This window comes from Hypanus sabinus, chromosome 4, assembly GCF_030144855.1.
Source record: "Hypanus sabinus isolate sHypSab1 chromosome 4, sHypSab1.hap1, whole genome shotgun sequence".
Classification (NCBI taxonomy): Eukaryota; Metazoa; Chordata; class Chondrichthyes; order Myliobatiformes; family Dasyatidae; genus Hypanus; species Hypanus sabinus.
The window spans coordinates 5664316-5684846 of NC_082709.1; the positions used below are offsets into that span (position 1 = coordinate 5664316).

At 42.7% G+C, this 20531-nt stretch overlaps 1 protein-coding gene across 1 annotated transcript in view; it reads left to right on the plus strand.

The window, feature by feature from the left end:
• LOC132392450 (inactive dipeptidyl peptidase 10-like) overlaps positions 1-20531 on the plus strand; it is a 905047-nt gene that overhangs the window by 581345 nt on the left and 303171 nt on the right. The gene's annotated exons all lie outside the window — the stretch shown is intronic.

A 20531-nucleotide genomic window follows, 5' to 3' on the forward strand; every position in this document is an offset into this window, starting at 1 on the left:
GTAATTAACATTTTTTTTTCCACAGTATACTTCTAGAATCATGGGTGATTTTGGGGAAAAAAGCAATTAGAGAAATTTGTACCTTCTCTGTTGTGGAAAAATGCTAATCAAGTTGACATTATTGAACTTAACTCAGTTATAGGAATCCTTCGCTCGGAAGTATAAGTTATATTTTGTACTACAGTTTTTGTACTACAGTTTTGCACTCCAGTTCTGGTCGCCTCACTATAGGAAGGATGTGGAAGCATTGCAAAGTGTACAAAGGAGATTTATCAGGATGCTGCTTGGTTTAGAGCATATGGATTATGATCAGAGATTAAGGGAGTTAGGGCTTTACTTTTTGGAGAGAAGGAGGATGAGAGGAGACATGATAGAGATGTACAAGATATTAAGAGGAATAGACCGAGTGGACAGCCAGCGCCTCTTCCCCAGGGCACCACTGCTCAGTACAAGAGGACATGGCTTTAAGGTAAGGGGAGGGAAGTTCAAGGGGGATATTAGAGGAAGGTTTTTCACTCAGAGAGTAGATGGTGGGTGGAATGCACTGCCTGAGTCAGTGGTGGAGGCAGATACACTAGTGAAGCTTAAGAGACTAGTATATGGAGGAATATGGGGGGTTATATGGAAGGCAGGGTTTGAGGGTCAGCACAACCTTGTGGGCCAAAGGGCCTGGAATGTGCTGTACTATTCTATGTTCTACTCTGAAATAAATGTTTTTGCACTGCAATAATCTAAATTTACTTTTAACAGTTTTTCCAAAGTAAAGCACTAAATAAAGCAAATAATTAGCAATGCAACAGTATCACAGTAATTTAGTGCTCCTGGCTATCCAGATCATCCAGAAAATAATTGTTATTGCACTTATGGATAGGGAACTGAACCTTGAGGAGTGTGCTAAACTTGTCAAAGTCCATTGGTAAATCAGTGAAGAATGAGGAACCAGGAGAGATTACTGTTATTACATATGCACATGGCACAAAGGAAAATATCCTCAAATGTAAAACTTTTCAAGATAGTACAGCTCAAAAACAGCTTTCCATGGACATGGGTCTTATAAGCTTTATTCATAATTCCTCATGTAGCTTGTTGGCCTGAACTTCCTCCTCTGGATCCAAAGGGCCAGGCTAGCTGGTGAAACAGCTGAATAATCCTGGAGTTGATCATGAAACCACAAGCATAAAATATTTATTTTTATTAGTAAATAAATGCTGTGTGCAGAAATTATACATGTAAATAAAGTTATTGGGTGGAGAGGCTGGAAAAAATACTCCATAGTCCTTTTGTCTGGCAAAGCATTACCTCCAAATCGGTCACCTGCCAATACTTTAAACATTTTAAAAGCTATTAAAAACTTTTGAATAAAATTACATCAACTGAAAACATACATAAATCATTAAAAGTAATGTAAACCTTTATTTATTTATTATAGCATGGAATAGGCCCTTCTGGCCCTTTGAGCCAGCCACCCAGCAATCCCCTGATTTATCCTAGCCTAATCACGGGACAATTTACAAATACAAATTAATCTATCAACCAGTACATCTTTGGATAGTGGGAGGATACCGGAGCCCCCAGCGGAAACTCATGTGATCACAGAAAGAATGTACAAGTTCCTTAAAGGCAGCTTCAGGAAGTGAACCCAGATTACCTTGACTGTAAAGTGTTGTACTAACCACTATGATATCATGCTGTCATAATTAAATTTTATTCTTAATTTTCTTTCACATTGTTCTACCACCATTATGAAATAGAACAAAACACACAAGATGATGGAGGATCTTAGCAGGTCAGGCAGCATCTATGGAAATGAATAAACACAAAAGATTTTGCAGATTCTGGAAATCCAGAGCAACACACACAAAATGATGGAGGAAGTCAAAGGGGCGGGCAGCATCTATGTTTGATATTTCAGGCCGAGTCACTGTTCTGACCTATTCAGCCCCTTTAGCATTTCGAGTATTTTGTTCTGTTCTGGATTTCCAGGACACACAACAATGATGGTATTTTATGTTTAAAATTTAGAAATGGTGTATGTCAAACCCCAAACTCAAGGCTCAGCTAGCGTTAGCTATTATTGGGAAATATCAAGATTTTTTTATTTCTACTGATGATATGTTTGGTTTGACATTATTGAGAAGATTGAAACATATAGACAGCTCACTCTTCTATCGATGATATCGTCAAGAATGATGAGGATAGAATAGTTACTGAGGTTAATAGGATTAACCGGTGTATGGTTGAGTTTGATTGGTTGAGTGGGCTTGCTCATCAAGGTATTGAGGCTCATTACTTCTATAATGACTTCCAATCTAACAGCTGGCTGAGAGGTCATTATAAATGGATGCACTTATCGACCCGAGCTGGATCTGGCCTGAAACAAAGTCCAAAAGTCAAACTCCCAGTGAGTACTAGAGATCCTGGCAATCTCCTTTTCCACTGACCTGCTGAGGTGATGCCCAGGGACACCCAGGAAACTGGCAGTATATTAAACACTGTCCCCTGGAGTTCCACGTTTGTACAGGGGCTTCAAACGTCTCATCGCATGCGTGGGGAAAGATCAGCACATCAGCCAGTGCAGAGTATTTTTGAGCCTGCTCCACTCCAAAACGATAAGCTGCTTTGGACCTAATGGAGGAAAGTCAGAGTGGTCAGGTCTCTGGTGTTGAGTCGTGTTCTGTGGTTCTGAAGAGAATGGGGACTCTTTGATTAGGAGAAGATTAAAAGGAGGTTTTCTGAATGAGAACAAGGTCCCTGGCTGGTATGTTGCCTACAGGGTTCCAAGATCTTGGATCTTAGATCGCGTGCACAGCACTCTTATGTTGGGGAGTGAGCAGCCAGATGTTTTGATCTTTTCTTATTCTCATCGGAGTTAAGTGAGGCAGGACTGCGCAGGCATGTGACGTCGGGCAGTGAAGTGGGGAAGATTTAAAAAGGACACAGCCTTAAACAGCGGGCAGCGTTGTTTGCGGGCAGCGGAGTGAGCCAGGAGCAGAGTATAGCCTTAAGGGCATTGGCTCAACGGGCTTAGGCGGAAGCGGGCGAGGCAAGCTAGGTTTAGTTTTCAATTTTTCCTGTTATTTGAGGAGAGGGGAATTATGAGTGTGAGGACAGCTTGTTGTTCTCAGTGTCAGATGTGGGAGGTCCTGGAGTCCGCAAGCCTCCCGGACGTCCATATCTGCACCAAGTGTGTCGAGCTGCAGCTCCTAAGGGATCGTGTTAGGGACCTGGAGCTGCAGCTCAATGACCTTCGGCTGGTCAGGGAGAGTAAGGAATTAATAGAGAGGAGTTACAAAGAGGTGGTCATATTGGGACCACAGGAGGCAGACAGGTGCGTCACAGTTAGGAGTGGGAAGAGGAAGAGTCAGGTACTAGAGAGTACCCCTGTGGCTGTACCCCTTGACAATAAGTACTCCTGTTTGAGTACTGTTGGGGGGGACAGCCTACCTGGGGGAAGCAACAGTGGCCCTGCCACCGGCACAGAGTCGGGCCCTGTAGCTCAGAAGGGTAGGGAAAGGAAGAGGAAGGCAGTAGTAATAGGGGACTTGATAGTTAGGGTATCAGATAGGCAATTCTGTGGATGCAATCAGGAGATCCGGATGGTAGTTTGCCTCCCTGGTGCCAGGGTCCAGGATGTTTCTGATCGCGTCCAAGATATCCTGAAGTGGGAGGGTGAGGAGCGAGAGGTCGTGGTACAAATAGGTACCAATGACATAGGTAGGAAAAGGGAAGAGGTCCTAAAAGGAGAATATAGGGAGTTAGGAAGGCAGTTGAGAAGAAGGACCACAAAGGTAGTAATCTCGGGATTACTGCCTGTGCCACGCAACAGTGAGAGTAGGAATACAATGAGGTGGAGGATAAATGTGTGGCTGAGGGATTGGAGCAGGGGGCAGGGATTCAAGTTTCTGGATCATTGGGACCTCTTTTGGGGCAGGTGTGACCTGTACAAAAAGGATGGGTTACACTTGAATCCTATTGGGACCAATATCCTGGCAGGAAGGTTTAATAGAGCTGTTAGGGAGGGTTTAAACTAATTTGGCAGGGAGATGGGAACTGGAATGATGGAGCAGAGGAGAGGTTGGAGGGTGCAAGAAGTGAGGAGGGTGCAAGACAGATGTATTCCAAAGAAGAAGAAATTTTCGAATGGAAAAAAAAGATGCAACCGTGGCTGACAAGAGAAGTCAAAGCCAAAGTAAAAGCAAAGCAGAGGGCATACAAGGAAGCAAAAATTAGAGGGAAGACAGAGGATTGGGAAGTTTTTAAAAGCTTACAAAAGGAAACTAAGAAAGTCATTAAGAGGGAAAAGATGAACTATGAAAGGAAGCTAGCAAATAATATCAAAGAGGATACTAAAAGCTTTTTCAAGTATATAAAGAGTAAAAGACAGGTGAGAGTAGATATAGGACCGATAGAAAATGATGCTGGAGAAATTGTAATAGGAGATAAGGAGATGGCGGAGGAACTGAATGAGTATTTTGCATCAGTCTTCACTGAGGAAGACATCAGCAATATACTGGACACTCAAGGGTGTCAGGGAAGAGAAATATGCGCAGTCACAATTACGACAGAGAAAGTACTCAGGAAGCTGAATAGTCTAAGGGTAAATAAATCTCCCGGACCAGATGGAATGCACTCTCGTGTTCTGAAGGAAGTAGCAATGATCTTTCAAAAGTCGATAGATTCTGGCCTGGTTTCGGAGGACTGGAAGATTGCAAATGTCACGCTGCTATTTAAGAAGGGGGCAAGGAAGCAAAAAGGAAATTATAGACCTGTTAGCTTGACATCGGTGGTTCGGGAGTTGTTGGAGTCGATTGTCAAGGATGAGGTTACAGAGTACCTGGAGGCATATGACAAGATAGGCAGAACTCATCATGGTTTCCTTAAAGGAAAATCCTGCCTGACAAACCTATTGCAATTTTTTCAGGAAATTACAAGTAAGCTAGACAGGGAAGATGCAGTGGATGTTGTATATTTGGATTTTCAGAAGGCCTTTGACAAGGTGCCACACATGAGGCTGCTAAACAAGATAAGAGCCCATGGAAATAAGGGAAAGTTACATACATGAATAGAGCTTTGGTTGAATGGCAGGAAACAGAGAGTGGGAATAAAGGGATCCCATTCTGGCTGGCTGCCGGTTACCAGTGGTGTTCCACAGGCGTCCGTGTTGGGGCCGCTTCTTTTTACGTTGTATATCAACGATTTGGATTATGGAATAAATGGCTTTGTGGCTCAGTTTGCAGATGATACAAAGATAGGTGGAGGAGCCGGTAGTGCTGAGGAAACAGAGAGCCTGCAGAGAGACTTGGATAGATTGGGAGAATGGACAAAGAAGTGGCAAATGAAATACAATGTTGGAAAGTGTATGGTCATGCACTTTGGTAGAAGAAATAAATGGGCAGACTATTATTTAAATGTGGAGAGAATTCAAAGTTCTGAGATGCAACAGGACTTGGGAGTCCTCCTGGAGGATACCCTTAAAGTTAACGTCCAGGTTGAGTCAGTGGTGAAGAAGGTGAATGCAATGTTGGCATTCATTTCTAGAGGAATAGAGTATAGGAGCAGGGATGTGATGTTGAGGCTCTATAAGGCACTGGTAAGATCTCACTTTGAATACTTTGTGCAGTTTTGGGCTCCTTATTTAAGAAAGGATGTGCTGACATTGGAGAGGGTTCAGGGAAGATTCACTAGAATGATTCCAAGAATGAGAGGGTTAACATATGAGGAACGTTTGACCGCTCTTGGCCTGTACTCCTTGGAGTTTAGAAGATTGAGGGGGGACCTCATAGAAACATTTCCAATGTTGAAAAGCATGGACAGAGTGGATGTGGCAAAGTTGTTTCCCATGGTGGGGGAGTCTAGTACGAGAGGACATGACTTGAGGATTGAAGGGCACCCATTCAGAACAGAGGTGCGAAAAGAAGCTTTAGCCAGAGGGTGGTGAATCTATGGAATGTGTTGCTATGGGCAGCAGTGGAGGCCGAGTCATTGGGTGTATTTAAGGCAGAGATTGATAGGTATCTGAGTAGTCAGGGCATCAAAGGTTATGGTGAGTAGGTGGGGGAATGGGACTAAAGGGGAGATTGGATCAGCTCATGATGAAATGGCGGAGCAGACTCGATGAGCCGAATGGCTGACTTCTGCTCCTTTGTCTTATGGTCTTATGTTGTGGTCCTTGTAGGTACCAATGACATAGAAGGAAGAGTGATGTGGTTCTGCAAAGGGAGTTCAGGGAGTTAAATGCTCAGTTAAAAGGCAGGACTTCCAGGGTTATGATCTCAGGATTGCTACCTGTGCCACGTACCAGTGAAGACAGAACTGGGGCAATCATACCATTTAAGACATAGCTAAGGAGTTGGTGTAGGAGGGAGAGCTTCAGATTTTGGATCATTTGGGCTCTTTTCAAGGGAAGGTGGGACCTATACAGAGGGACAGGTAGCACTTCATCAAGAGGGGGAGTAATATCCTGGCAGGAAGATGTGCTTATCATGCTGCACAGTGGGGGTTAAACAAGAGTTGTGGGGGATACAAACCACAGCACCAGAACAGATAAAGGAGTGATTGTGGGGAAAGATGTTGCTAAACCTACATACAAAGTGAGCATGGTGGGACTAATGTTCTGTGTTATGTATATTTCAATTTCAGGAGCCTTGTAGGGAAGCAGGATAAGCTCAGGGCATGGAGTTATGATACTGCAGGAGGCGCAGGACTAGCAGCTTAATATTCTAGAGTCCTGTTACATTAGACATGATAGAGTGGAAGAGATTAAAGGGGTAAGGTTACATTAGTGGTCAGGGAAAATGTCACAGCAGAGCTCCGACAGGAGAGATGAGGGAACTCATCCCCTGAGGCCACATGAGTGGAATGGAAATGGATGACCATGCTAATGAGAGGATGCTGATTGGGACTTCCATAAAAAGGGCTGATGGGAAAGAGTTTATCAAATGTGTTTAGGAATATTTCTTTAATCAGTACATAGAAGCCCCAATTCGAGATAGTGTGATACTATATCTCTTGTTAGAGAATGAGACAGCATAGGTGACAAAGCTTTGTGCAGGGGAAGACTTTGTACCTAGTGCTCTGCTCTGCTGTCCCTGAGAAACTCTAAAAGGGAAATGCAAGCTCAAGCTACCACGAGGAGAAGCCCAGAGACCATAAGACATGGAAACAGAATTAGGCCATTCAGCCCATCAAGTCTGCTCCACCATTCCATCATGGCTGATCCCACTCAACCCCATATACCTGCCTTCTCGCCACGTCCTTTGATGCCCTGCCCAATCAGGAAACTATCGACTTCAACATTAAATATACACATGAACTTGGCCTCCATCACAGTCTGTGGCAGGTCATTCCACAGATTCACCACGCACTAGCTAAAAAAAAAAAATCCTTCTCTCTGTTCTAAAAGCTCATCCCTCAATTTTGAGGCTGTGTCCTCTAGTTTTGGATACCCTTAACACAGGAAACATCCTGTCCACTTCCACCCTGTCTAGACCTTCCAACATTCAGTAGTTTTCAATGAGATCCCCAGGCATTCTTCCAAATTCCAGTGAGAACAGACCCAAAGCGATCAAACACTCCTCATATGTTAACCCCTTCATTCTTGGAATCATCCTCATGAGCCTCCTTTGGACTCTCTCCAATGAATACACATCCTTTCTGAGATATATGTCCAAAACTGTTGACGATACTCCAAGTGCAGCTTGACCAGTGTCTTATAAAGGCTCAGCATCATCTCCTTGCTTTTATATTCTATCCCCCTTGATATAATTGCCAACATTGCACTTAACTTCTTTACCACAGACTCAACCAATTTACCTTCTGGGAATCTTGCACGAAGTCCACTAAACCTCTAATGTCTGAACCTCCTCTCCATGTAGATAATAGTCCACATGATTGTTCCTTTTACCAATTGCATTATCATACAGTTCCCAGCACTGTATTCTATCTGTCACTTTTTTGCTGAGTCTTCCAATTTGTCTAAGTCCTGCTGCAATCACCTTGCTTCCTCAGCACGACCTATCTTCATATTATCTGCCAATTTTGCCACAAAGCCAGCAATTCCATTATCCAAATAATTGACAATCAATAATGAAAAGTAATGGTCCCAAAACTGACCCTGAGGAACACGACTAGTCACTGGCAGCTAACCAGGAAAGGCCCTTTTTATTCCCACTCGACGCCTCCTGCCTGTCAGCCATTCTGCTATCCATGGTGGTATCTTTCCTTGTAACACCATAGGATTTTATTTTATTAAGCACCTTCATGTGTGGCACCAGATCAAATGCCTTCTGAAAATCCAAGTAAATGACATCCACTGCCTCTCCTTTGTCCACCCTGCTTTATACTTCCTCAAAACACTCTAATAGCTTTGTCAGGCAAGATTTCCTTTACAGAAACCATGCTGACTTTGACATGTTTTATCATTAGTCTCCAAGTTCCCTGAAACCTCATCATTAACACTTTCCTAGCCACTGAGATTAGGCTAACTGGCCAATAATTTCCTTTCTTTTGTCTTCCTCCCTTCATACAGAGTGGAGTGCTATTTGCAATCATTCAGTCCTCTGGGACCACGTCAGAATCAAGTGATTCTTGAAAATTCATGACCAATGCATCTGATATCTCTTCAGCAACCTCGCTCAGAACTCTGGGATGTAGTCCACCTAGCCCACGTGACTTATCCACATTAAAACCTTTGAGTTTGTCCAGCACTTCTTCCTTTGTAACAGCAATGGCACTCGCTCCTGCTGTCTGATATCACGGACCTTGGGCACACTGCTAGTGTCTTTCGCAGTGAAGACAGATGTAAAGTTCTCATTAAGATTTATGGATTGGACTGTAGTTCAAACTGACTGTAGTTCATATTGGCCTTTTTCATTTCTATGTTCTTTTACGTCTTCTCGCCCAATCTTTCTTGTTGCCAATTGGTGGGATAGGGTTTTGGGATTTGATGTTGTGATCTGTTGTTTTTGTGTGAGGGAGGGGATAAGGGGGCTTAGAGTTTGCAAATTTCTGTTTCTTTTTTCCTGTGTGGGGAATACAACTAGAGGACATGGGGAAGTGAAGTGAAAAAGCAGGTATTGGCAGGTAGGAACAAATGATATACTTGAGGAGTATAAGAAATGCAAGAGAACACTTTGGATGGAAATCAGGAGGGCTAAAAGAAGCTATGACGTTACTCTAGCAGACAAGATGAAGGTGAATCTCAGGGGCTTCTGCTGATATGTTAAAAGCAAAAGGATAGCAAGGGAGAAAATAGGTACTCTGGAAGATCAGAGTTATCATCTATGCATGGAACCAAAAGAGATGCAGGAGTCATTAAATGAAATTATGCTTCTGTGTTTACTTGGGAGACAGGCACAGATTCTATAATAGTGAGACACAGCAGCAGTGAGGTCGAGGAATGTATACAGATTACAGAAGAGGAGATGATTCCCTCAAACCATTTAGGAAGCTAGTGCAGAAATTGCAGGGGGCCTATTAGAGATATTTAAAATGTCCCTAGTCATGGGTGAGATGTCAAAGGATTGGAGTAGAGCTAACAATGTTCCCTTGTTCAAGAAACATAATAATCCAGGATATTATAGGCCAGTGAGCCTGACACCAATAGTCTGTAAGTTATTAGACAGTATTCCAAGACCCCAGATATACTAGTATTTGGATAGAAGGGGACGGATTATGGATAGTCAACATGGCTTTGTGTATGGTCGGTCATCCTTGGCAAAGCTTATTGAGATTTTTTGAGGAAGTTAGAAGGAATGTCATTGAAGGCAAGTCAGTAGATATTGTCTACATGGACTTTAGCAAGGTCTTTGACGAGGTCCTGCTAGGGTGGCTGGTAAGGAAGGTTCCATTTCTCGGCATTCAGGATGAGGTAGTGATTTGGATTAGACACTGGCTTTGTGTGACAAGGCTCAGAGTGGTAGTGGATGGTTGTTTTTCTGACTGGAGGCCTGGGCCTAGTGGTGTACTGCAAGTATCAGTGCTAAGTCAGATGTTGTTCATCATCTATATCAACAATCTCAATGATCATAAGATATAGGAGCAGAATTGGGCCATTCTGCCCATCGAGTCTACTCCGCCATTCAATCATGGGCTGATCCAATTCTTCCAGTCATCCCTATTCCCTTGTCTTCTTTCCATACCTTCTAATGCCCTGGCTAATCCAGAACCTATCTATCTCTGCCTTAAAAACACCCAATGACTTGACCTCCACAGCCTCGCATTAACAAATTCCACAGACTTACCATCCACTGACTAAAGTAATTTCTCTGCATCTCTGTTCTAAATGGAAGTACTTCAATCCTGAACCTGTGCCCTCTTGTGCTAGACTCCCCTACCATAGGAAATAACTTTGCCATATCTAATCTGTTCAGACCTTTTAAAATTCAGAATGTTTCTATGAGATGCCCCCTTATTGTCCTGAACTCCAGGAAATACAGCCAAGAGCTGCCAGATGTTCCTATAGGGTAACCCTTTCATTCCTGGAATCATTCTCGTGAATCTTCTCTAAACCCTCTCCAATGTCAGTATATCCCTTCTAAAATAAGGAGCCCAAATCTGCCCACAATACTCCAAGTGTGGTCTCACAGGTGCCTTATAGAGTCTCAACATCACATCCCTGCTCTTATATTCTATACCTCTAGAAATGAATGCCAACATTGCATTTGCCTTCTTCACCACTGACTCAACCTGGAGGTTAACCTTCAGGGTGTCCTGCACAGGGACTCCCAAGTCCCTTTGCATCTCTGCATTTTGAATTCTCTCCCCATCTAAATAATAGTCTGATAATTAATTTATTCCACCAGTGCATGACCATACACTTTCCAACATTGTATGTCATTTGCCACTTCTTTGCCCATTCCTCTAAACTATCTAAGACTTTCTGCAGGTTCTCTATTTCCTCAACACTACCTGCTCCTCCACCTATCTTTGTGTCATCAGCAAATTTAGTCACAAATCCCATAGTCCAAACTATTGGCATACATTGTAAAGAGCAGTGGTCCCAACACCAACCCCTGTGGAACTCCACTGGTAACCAGCAGCCAGCCAGAATAGGATCCCTTTATTCCCACTCTCTGTTTTCTACCGATCAGCCAATGCTCCACCCGTGCTTGTAACTTTTCTGTAAATCCATGGGCTCTTATCTTGTTAAGCAGCCTCATGTGCGGCACCTTCTCAAAGTCCTTCTGAAAATCCATGTACACCACATCTACTGCATCTCCTTTGACTACCCTGCTTGTAATTTCCTCAAAAATTTGCGGTAGATTAGTCAGGCAGGATCTCCCTTTCAGGAAACCATGCTGGTTTTGGCCAATCTTGTCATGTGCCTCTAGGTATTCCATAACCTCTTCCCTAACAATCGATTACAACAACTTCCCAAACACTGATATCAGGCTAACAGGTCTATAGTTTCCTTTCTGCTGCCTCCCACCCTTCTTAAATATCAGAGTAACATTTGCACTTTTCCGGTCATCCAGAATCTACTGATTCTTGAAAGATCGTTGTTAATGCCTCTGCAATCTCTCCAGCTACTTCCTTCAGAACCCGAGGGTGCATTCCATCAGCTCCAGGAGATTTATCTACCCTCAGACCATTAAGCTTCCAGAGCACCTTCTCAGTCGTAAATTTTCACCATACACTCTTCACTTCCCTGACACTCTTGAATATCCTGTATACTGCAGATGTCTTCCAGTGAAGACTAATACAAAATATGCATTCAGTTCCTCTGCCATCTCTGCATCTCTCATTAAAATATCTCCAGTGTCATTTTCTATTGGTCCTACATCTACCCTCAACTCTCTTTTACCCTTTATATATTTAAAAAAGCTTTTAGTATCTTCTTTGATATTAATTGCCAGCTTCCTCTCATAATTCATCTTTTCCTTCCTAATGAACTTCTTAGTTTCCTTCTACAAGTTTTTAAAAGCTTCCCAATCCTCTGTCTTCCCACTAGCTTTGGCTTCTCTCTTGCTTTTACTATGATAATGAGTTAAACTTGATTGGAAAATTTGTGGAAACACCGGTACTGTGGGATCCAGACCAGCTGAGAAATGACAGATGGAATTTAAAACAGTCAAGTGTATGGGTCTTACGTGGTGAGCAGGAGGACACTGAGTAGTGCAGTAGAGCAGAGGGATCTGGGAGTACAGATCCACAGCTCCTTCTTCTGATTCTGCTTGGTACTGCGTAAGCGCTGCCGGACGACTGTTGTAACGCACAGTCGGTGTGAACGGCGTGAGATGTAAATTGTAAAGTAACTTTTTTTACTAGATACCCTAAATTTATTTGATTGAGTCTATCTTTAAAAACATTAAGGTTGGAAAACTGCACATGTCTGGCGGCAGAAGATTCCACTCTCTTGTTGATCGTGGGTAGAGGGAGTACTGGTAGCAAATCTTGTTGAACGAAGGGGTTTCCAGTGTGTAAGGTTTGCTGTCGAGTTGAACTAACCCTGTGACGAATATGGATGTCTGATGGAGTGATGTTGTGAACTTCTTTGAAAATGAAGATTAACAGTAGTTTAGTACGTCGGTCTTCAGGTGGTTCCCATTGAAGTTTAGAGAGCATGTTGGTGACACTGGATTTCCTGCTGTAATCGTTTAGCACAAAGTGAGCAGCACCACGTTGGATTTTTTCGATGGACTTCTTATTGTTAGCTTGATGGGGATCCCATATGTCTGTGCAATACTCAAGCTTTGGACGAACGAATGTGTTGTATGCCATGACCTTGATGGATTTACTACATGAGTGGAGGTTTCCTCACAGGATACCCAGCATTTTGTTTGCTTTGGCTGTAATCTGATTGATGTGGCATGTCCAGTTAAGATCCTTGCTATTTCAACAACAAGATATGGGTGGTGGGTGACTGGTTCAAGTATCTTTCCTTTCATGTTATATGTCATGTTGGTTGGTTTAACTTTGTGATTGACTTGTGCGGCATAACATTTAGATGAGTTGAAGGACATTTGCCATCGAGACTCCCATTGACATAATGAATCAATATCGTTTTGCAGCAGCTGAGCATCTTGGTCATTTTTTTATCTCACAGTAAATTATGCAGTCATCTGCAAAGAGTCTGACCTTGGACTTGACTATACATGGTGTTACGTACCCCGTAACTAGGTCACTTACCAGCAAAGATAGAGAGGTCCATTGAAGTCTGATGGTACTATTTTTAAAAGTCTTTGTTTATGAAGGGGCACAAAAATAAGATTAATACCAACATTCAGATAATATATGTTGTCAATACTCAATCTAACAGTGCGGGTCTAATAATAAACGTCAATAAGAAACAGCTCGATCGTTTGTCTAGGGGATAATATATTGTCCGATGGAAATATAAAAGTCACTCAGTTCCTGCAGGCTTCGGCCTTTGGGGACCATTGGTTTTTCACTTGTTGGAGAGAAAGAGATTTGTGAGAAAAGAAACTTGCCTAGGTCTCTTATGAAGCAAATCCATTGAATCGGGAAAGTTGGTTCCCCGTTGTTAGTTCAAGAACATCGGTTCTGTGGTACCGGCCACCAGCTCCCAAGCAAAAGGGGAACTGAATGCACGTAGCTTCCTTCAAATGGCTTCCCGCTACTACAGGATCGTTAGCGTTTCTTCTGGTGCGTCTGAAGGGGTTGTTCCCCCAGACCCTCTTTTATACTTCCTCACGGGGTCTCAGATGTCAATCAGGTTGGGATGATGCAATCTCTCTCTCAACCAGCCCATTTTGCCCGAGGGCTTGCACGTAGCATAGTCCCCAATCCACAAACGTGGTCTCCAGGAGACAATGGTCAATGTTGCGTTATTTTGCATCGCAGGGGAACGAGGCATCCGGCACGTCTCTCTCCCATTTCTTGGGTCTCCTGACCCCCCCTCAACTAGTGCTCTTGTGATTCTCATAAAGGAGGGGGCTGCGGGCATAACATTGGCAAGTCGTTGATGTAAATGAGAAATAGTAAGGGTCCAAACATGGTCCCCTGGGGAACTCCGGATGTTACTGGAGATTCAGGGGACTCTGCCCCCTTGAGAAGCACATGTTGCTGCCTGTGGGTAAGGAACATCTTTAACCAATGTAGAAGGCTGTTGTTAATGCCCACATGTTCAAGCTTACGTAGCAATCTATGGTGGGGGACCGTTTCAGATGCTTTGCTGAAGTTGAGTATGATCAAGTCTGCTTGGCTTCTTTTGTCAGGGGTCTTTGCTAAGCCATTGATCAGCCCTGCAAGTTGCATGTCACAAGATCTGCCCTGTTGCAATCCATGGTGGTGGTGAGTAAGAACGTTGAGTCTGACAAACAGACAGACGGACAGACATACTTTATTGATCCCGAGGGAAATTGGGTTCCATTACAGCCGCACCAACCAAGAATAGTGAAGAAATATAGCAATATAAAACCATAAATAATTAAATAATAAGTTATTCATGCCAAGTGGAAATAAGTCCAGGACCAGCCTATTGGCACAAGGTGTCTGACACTCTGAGGGAGGAGTTGTAAAGTTTAGATGGTCCATAATTTTATCGTGAATAAAATGCTCAAGAAATTTACAAGGGATAGAAGTGAGTGAAACCAGTCTGTAATTTCCCAGATTTGTGCACTTGCCCTTCTTATAAATTGGAACGACATTCGCTTTCAACCAATCATCCAGTAATGTCCCAGTATTAATAGACTTCTGGAATATCTTTTGCAAAACGGGAGCTAAACTAGAAACACAACTCTTCAGAGTCATGGCTAGTATTTGATCAGGTGCTTTCTTAGGCTGTAATTCCTCAAGAATCTTCTTAATCCCGGTTACAGTTATAATAAGATCTGGCAAGTCTGGGATCTAAAGTGGAGAGTTCATTCACATTTTCCCTTGTAAACACAGAGCAAAACTGCTGCTTAAGTGCTTGTGCTTTGTCTGCAGCAGGAGCTACAATGTGGCCCCTGGATGAGAGAGCAGGAATTCCAAAAACTTCTTGCCTTGTAGACTTAATAAATCTCCAGAAGGGTTTGGTGTTGTCACTCTTTAAGCTCTCACCTATTACCTCATTAAGTCAAATCAAGTCACTTTTATTGTCATTTCAACCATAACTGCTGGTACAGTACATAGTAAAAATGAGGCAATGTTTTTCAGGACCATGGTGTTACATGACACGGTACAAAACTACATAAAGGACAACACAGAAAAAAGAAAAAAAACTACACTAGACTACGGACCTACCCAGGACTGCATAAGGTGCACAAAACAGTGCAGGTATTACAATAAATAATAATCAAGACAATAGGGCAGTAAGGTGTCAGTCCAGGCTCTGGGTATTGACAAGTCTGATGGCTTGGGGGAAGAAACTGTTACACAGTCTGGTCATGAGAGCCCAAATGCTTTGGTGCCTTTTCCCAGATGGCAGGAGGGAGAGGAGTTTGTATGAGGGGTGTGTGGGGTCCTTCAATATGCTGTTTGCTTTGCGGATGCAGCATGTAGTGTAAATGTCCATAATGGCGGGAAGAGAGACCCCGATGATCTTCTCAGCTGACCTCACTATCCACTGCAGGGTCTTGAGATCCGAGATGATAACATACTGATGGTGAGCTTTCCTGATGTTTCTATCAATAAGTCGGCATGAGGATTTGAACTTCTGCCATTCTTCACTATGACCAGATTTCCTAGCTTTATTATAGTCTTTGTTTTCTCCGTATCGCATGCCGGGTGGCCTTGAAAGTATTATCACTGGTAGATAGGGTCATAACGAAAGTGTTTGACACATTGGCCATCATAAATCAAAGTGCTGAGTACATGAGTTGGGATGGTATGTTGAAGTTATAGAAGACTCAGTTTGCATGTGCAAAAACAGAAAGCAAGAACAACTCACTGAGACTGTAGTCTCCCTCTCCCCAGTATCCTGATGGTGAACGTACAGTCTCTGGAAAGTAGAACTGTAGACCTCAGAGCAAGATTGCTCTATCAGGGGCTGCTGTGTACTTTGCTTCATGGAAACATAGATAAGGACCACTGCACTGGTGATGAGACCAAAAAGACATGGACAAGGGAGATGCAAGAGCACTTACAGGACCACTTGAGTCAGTAGACTGAACAATATTCAGGGAATCACCTTTGAATCGGAATGATTATACCACAGTTGCCATCGACATTATCAAGACCTGTTTGGATGGGTGTGCACTTTCGAGAACATGCTGGACATGCCCAAACCAATTGCTGTGGATAAACCAGGAAACTTATAGGCGGCTGAGAGCTACATGTATGGCATTCAATGCTGGAGATGCAGAACTATACAAGAAGTCAAGTTCCAACTTATGGAAGGCTATTTTCAGAGCAAGAAAACAAATCCATCTGAGAATTGAGACAGAGTCGTATCCACATCACAGGTGGTGTAGAACTAATTGCTTGTGGAAATGGTGGATGCTGGTTCAATTTCAACACTTAAGATAAATTTAGATAGCTACATGGATTGGAGGGGTATGGAAGTGTGGTAAACTATGTATACCTGTCTGGACATGCCCCTCTGTGACTGCTGCTGTGGATCCTCCCACAGACCCCTGTATAAAGGTGATTGGGGCACTGCTCCTCCCTCAGTCTTCGAGAAGTCATGCTTCCTTTTTGCTGCTGATAAAAGCCTACCGTTCACTGCCAGTCTCCGAGAGTTATTGATGGTGCATCAAGAAGGCTACAGTCTGGGTGCAGTTTGATGGGACTTCGCAGATTAATAATTTGGCATGGATTAGATGTGCTGAAGGACCTGTTTCTAAGCTGTAGTGTTCTATGACTCTGTGACTCTAATTATCCTGTGACTAACCACTGTTTCAACCATAATTTTTTCAGCTAAAATGGAACCACTTGAGAATTTGTTGGTGGGTCTGCATCATGTGCGACATGTCTTTTGCTTATCTTTTCCAGTCTGTGCACTGTTTCAACAACTGCGGCAGAATGTCAGCAAAACAGTTCACGGAAAATGTCACAGAAGGCATTAATGCACATAAATATCAGAAAATTGAAAAATTACTTCCCACAACATGCTTAAACCTTCCAAATACATTTTAGCTTACTATTGACTGTTTCAATGTTATTTGTTGTTGAAGGTTATCTTGAAAAATTGCAGCCTGTATTTTGCCACAGAACTCAGAAGTTATTAGTAGCATCTATAATTTTCCTGGGTGGCGTGGTGGAGATACGTCTCTACCAAAGGAGGCGTGAGGTTCTCCTTCCCTCTGCAAGTCTGCAGGTCACCCTTGGGCAAGGTATAGCACCTGCTTAGCCCCCCGATCCATGTCATATAAGACCATGGGAGCAGATTATGGATGGTTGTATGAGCAGCTTGTGCAGATCACAAGTCCTGGTTATGTGACCACTGACATCAGGCAGACAATCTCTGAAGGGTATTGATAATGGCTGGGGTCACCCAATTTGTAAAGACACTGCCCAGGAGAAGGCAATAGCGAACCATTTGTCTAGAAAAATGTGCCAAGAACAACCATGATTATCTACTGTCATACGACACAGCACATAATGATGATGATGTAATTTTCAGATGATATGTGTGTGTATGGCATCTGTTAGTCTCACAAGACTATTGATCTGTGCCTCACCAGGGCGCAGGCCCGGGCAAGATTGTATGGAAGACCAGCAGTTGCCCATGCAGCAAGTCTTCCCTCTCCATGACACCAATGTTGTCCAGGGGAAAGACAAGGGCCGATACAGCTTGGCAACAGTGTCATTGCAGGAGTTGCCAGAATGAGGTTGAAGGCAACGTCGGACTGCCTTAGGGACTCCAGCTCCAGATTTGTCCTCAGGGTTTACTACTGTGGCTCACCTACATGGAAAATGTTTACACAAATTACAAATGACACAAAAACCTGCACTGCCAACACTGTTCATTTACATAAGTACCCAGCTTACGCACTTAAGAAATTTTCAGAGGAGCATTTCCCGCGTAATGCGAACACAGTCATATTTACTAAGCAGATTATTGATAAAGTGAGATTGCTTTGCACTCAACAATTATGCATAATGTGATTATAATTCTGACCTTTCCTATTTTCAGTATTATTGGAAATTATAATCAGCACATGAATGAGGAATATAACCTCATTCCAAGAGTTGCTGGGCATAGAACAGATCAGAGATCATATCTCTTAACAATGTACACCTGATTTTAATAGAGGTAATAAAACTAGTGGGATTCCATACTGCTGCTTGTAATAGAGATTTGTAAGGTTTTGAGGGACATAGTTAGGGTAGTCAGTGTCTCTTTCCTAGGGTGGGGAAGTCTAAAGCTATCTAATAGGGAGCAGGTTTAAGGTGATAGGAGAGAAAGTTAAAGGGGGTCTGAGGTACAAACTGTTTTGCACAGACAGTGGTCATTGCATGCTACAAGCTGCCAGTGAAAGCCACCAAAACTATGAAAACAGCTACATTTTTAATTTAGTGTGCAGCAGGGCCTTCTAGCCCTTTGTGCCATGTTGCCTCAGCAACCCCCGACAAAACCCAGTTAACCATATCCTTACAATGACAATGAGCTTCCCTGTTACAGTCTTAGGATAGTGGGGAGAAACGAGAGCACCCAGAGGAAACCCATGCATTCCACTGGGAGGATGTATAGAAACTCCTGAGAGAATGATGCCAGAATTGAACTTCGAGCTCCTTACCACCTGAGCTCTAACAGTGGCATGCCAACTGTTATGCTACCGTGACACCCTGGAATTGATAAAAGGCATTAGGACAGGTATGTAGATAGGAAAGGACACAGACTTAAAATAGGCAAGTGGGATTAATGTATAGGGATCAGAGTCAGCATGGGTCACTTCGATGAGAAAATCTGCAGATGCTGGAAATCCAGAGCAACACACTCAGAATGCCGGAGGAACTCAACAGATCAAGCAGCATCTATGGAAATGAATAAACAATCGATGTTTCAGACCCTTCATGAGTCCCGATAAAGAGTCTCGGCTGACACGATCACTGTTTACTCTTTTCCATAAAGTCAGCATGGGTCATTTGGGCTCAAGAGCCTGTTTCTATAATATATGACTCTGTCATAAATATCCTCCACTGACTTTTAAACATTTATCACAATCAATGTCTCAGATGATCTCCCACCTATTCACTATAATTTCCCTACACCTTCCAACTTAGCCCGGATACATCAGAATGACTCCCAACTCCCCACATCTCAAGCCACCATTACCTCTTAAATCTCCACAAGCTTTAAATATGCTTGCTCTTAGATAGCAGACTAAGGGTATTTCCTGCTTCGGCCAAGCAACAGAATCAATAAATCTGCATTATCAGACTTGAGTTCCATGCGAGTTTGAGAAAACACCAAACATTGGCAGAGCTCAGAAATCCTGCTCCTGTAAGTACTACAACTGAGATAGAAGAAGGAAATTATTTTCTTAACATTGAAAATCTTAGTTCCAGTACATAAACTGAGGAAGAGTGAAAAATTGTCCCATAATATCAGGCCTGCACACTTAGGCACCTCTCAGTCTCCATCCTACTAACAGGAATCACCTATCACGTGTTTCCAACTCATCACCTGCAGCCTATTTAAACCCAGCTCCCATCTGCAGTCCTTGTTCATTCATATGAACCAGCCGGCCTCAACCAGATGCTCAAAGTCTTCTGTCACCTTGTTGCCTGTGGTGTTCAGTATCCGTTCCCTCTTGTTTTGTGGCCCCTCATGGCCTGTTATTTTGTAGTTTATTATTAGAGAACTAGTTCATCACTGAATTCTCCACAGCCCTGTTTTTGGGTTAAGACTCTTTACATTTCCTGAGACAGACTTCTAGCTTGTGCTTCAACTTGAAAGGTTTTGATATTTCTGTCTTTTTTCTGATTTATCCAGACGGAGAGGGATTTGGTAAAAAAAAAATGCAAAATACTATTTTAAAATTCCTGTGGACTAAATGAGAGTTCACTCTATTTGTACAGATTTATTAAGCTTGAAGAAGTTACATCTTATGTTCCTTTAACTCCATGGTATCCTAAGCTTATAAAGAGATTGACTTGCTTTATTTTCTGGATCCTCCTAAAGTACTTTCCTTCCTATCTTATCAGTTCCAAGCATGGCTTATTCATTTAAATAAAATCCCCACTTCAATCTATTTCTATTAATTGAGCTGAGTTCTATAAGCCTTCACTCACAATTCAGCGAAAGAAAACCTGGAATCATCTTGACTACTCTTCTAATATTTTCAATATTCTCCTATCTTTTCATAGGTACCTGACCTGAATTGAATGCAATAATGATAATGTCGTTCTAGTGCTTTACAGAAACATCACATCACAACTTAATTTTTGGACTACAAAACTTTAATTTTAAGTTTGCAATTAAACTTTGGGGCATTTTTTCATCTATTTCTGATCATAGCCATGGAGTAAAGATTATTTCAAGTTACAACAACCTTCTTCCAAAGTGTGTATTTGTTTCCTCTCTTTCCCCCTCTCTCTCCCTCCCTCTCTCTCTCCCTCTCTCTCTCCCTCTCTTTCTCCCTCTCCCTCTCTCTCTCCCTCTCTCTCTCTCTTTCATACATGCATTCACTCACACAGTCACA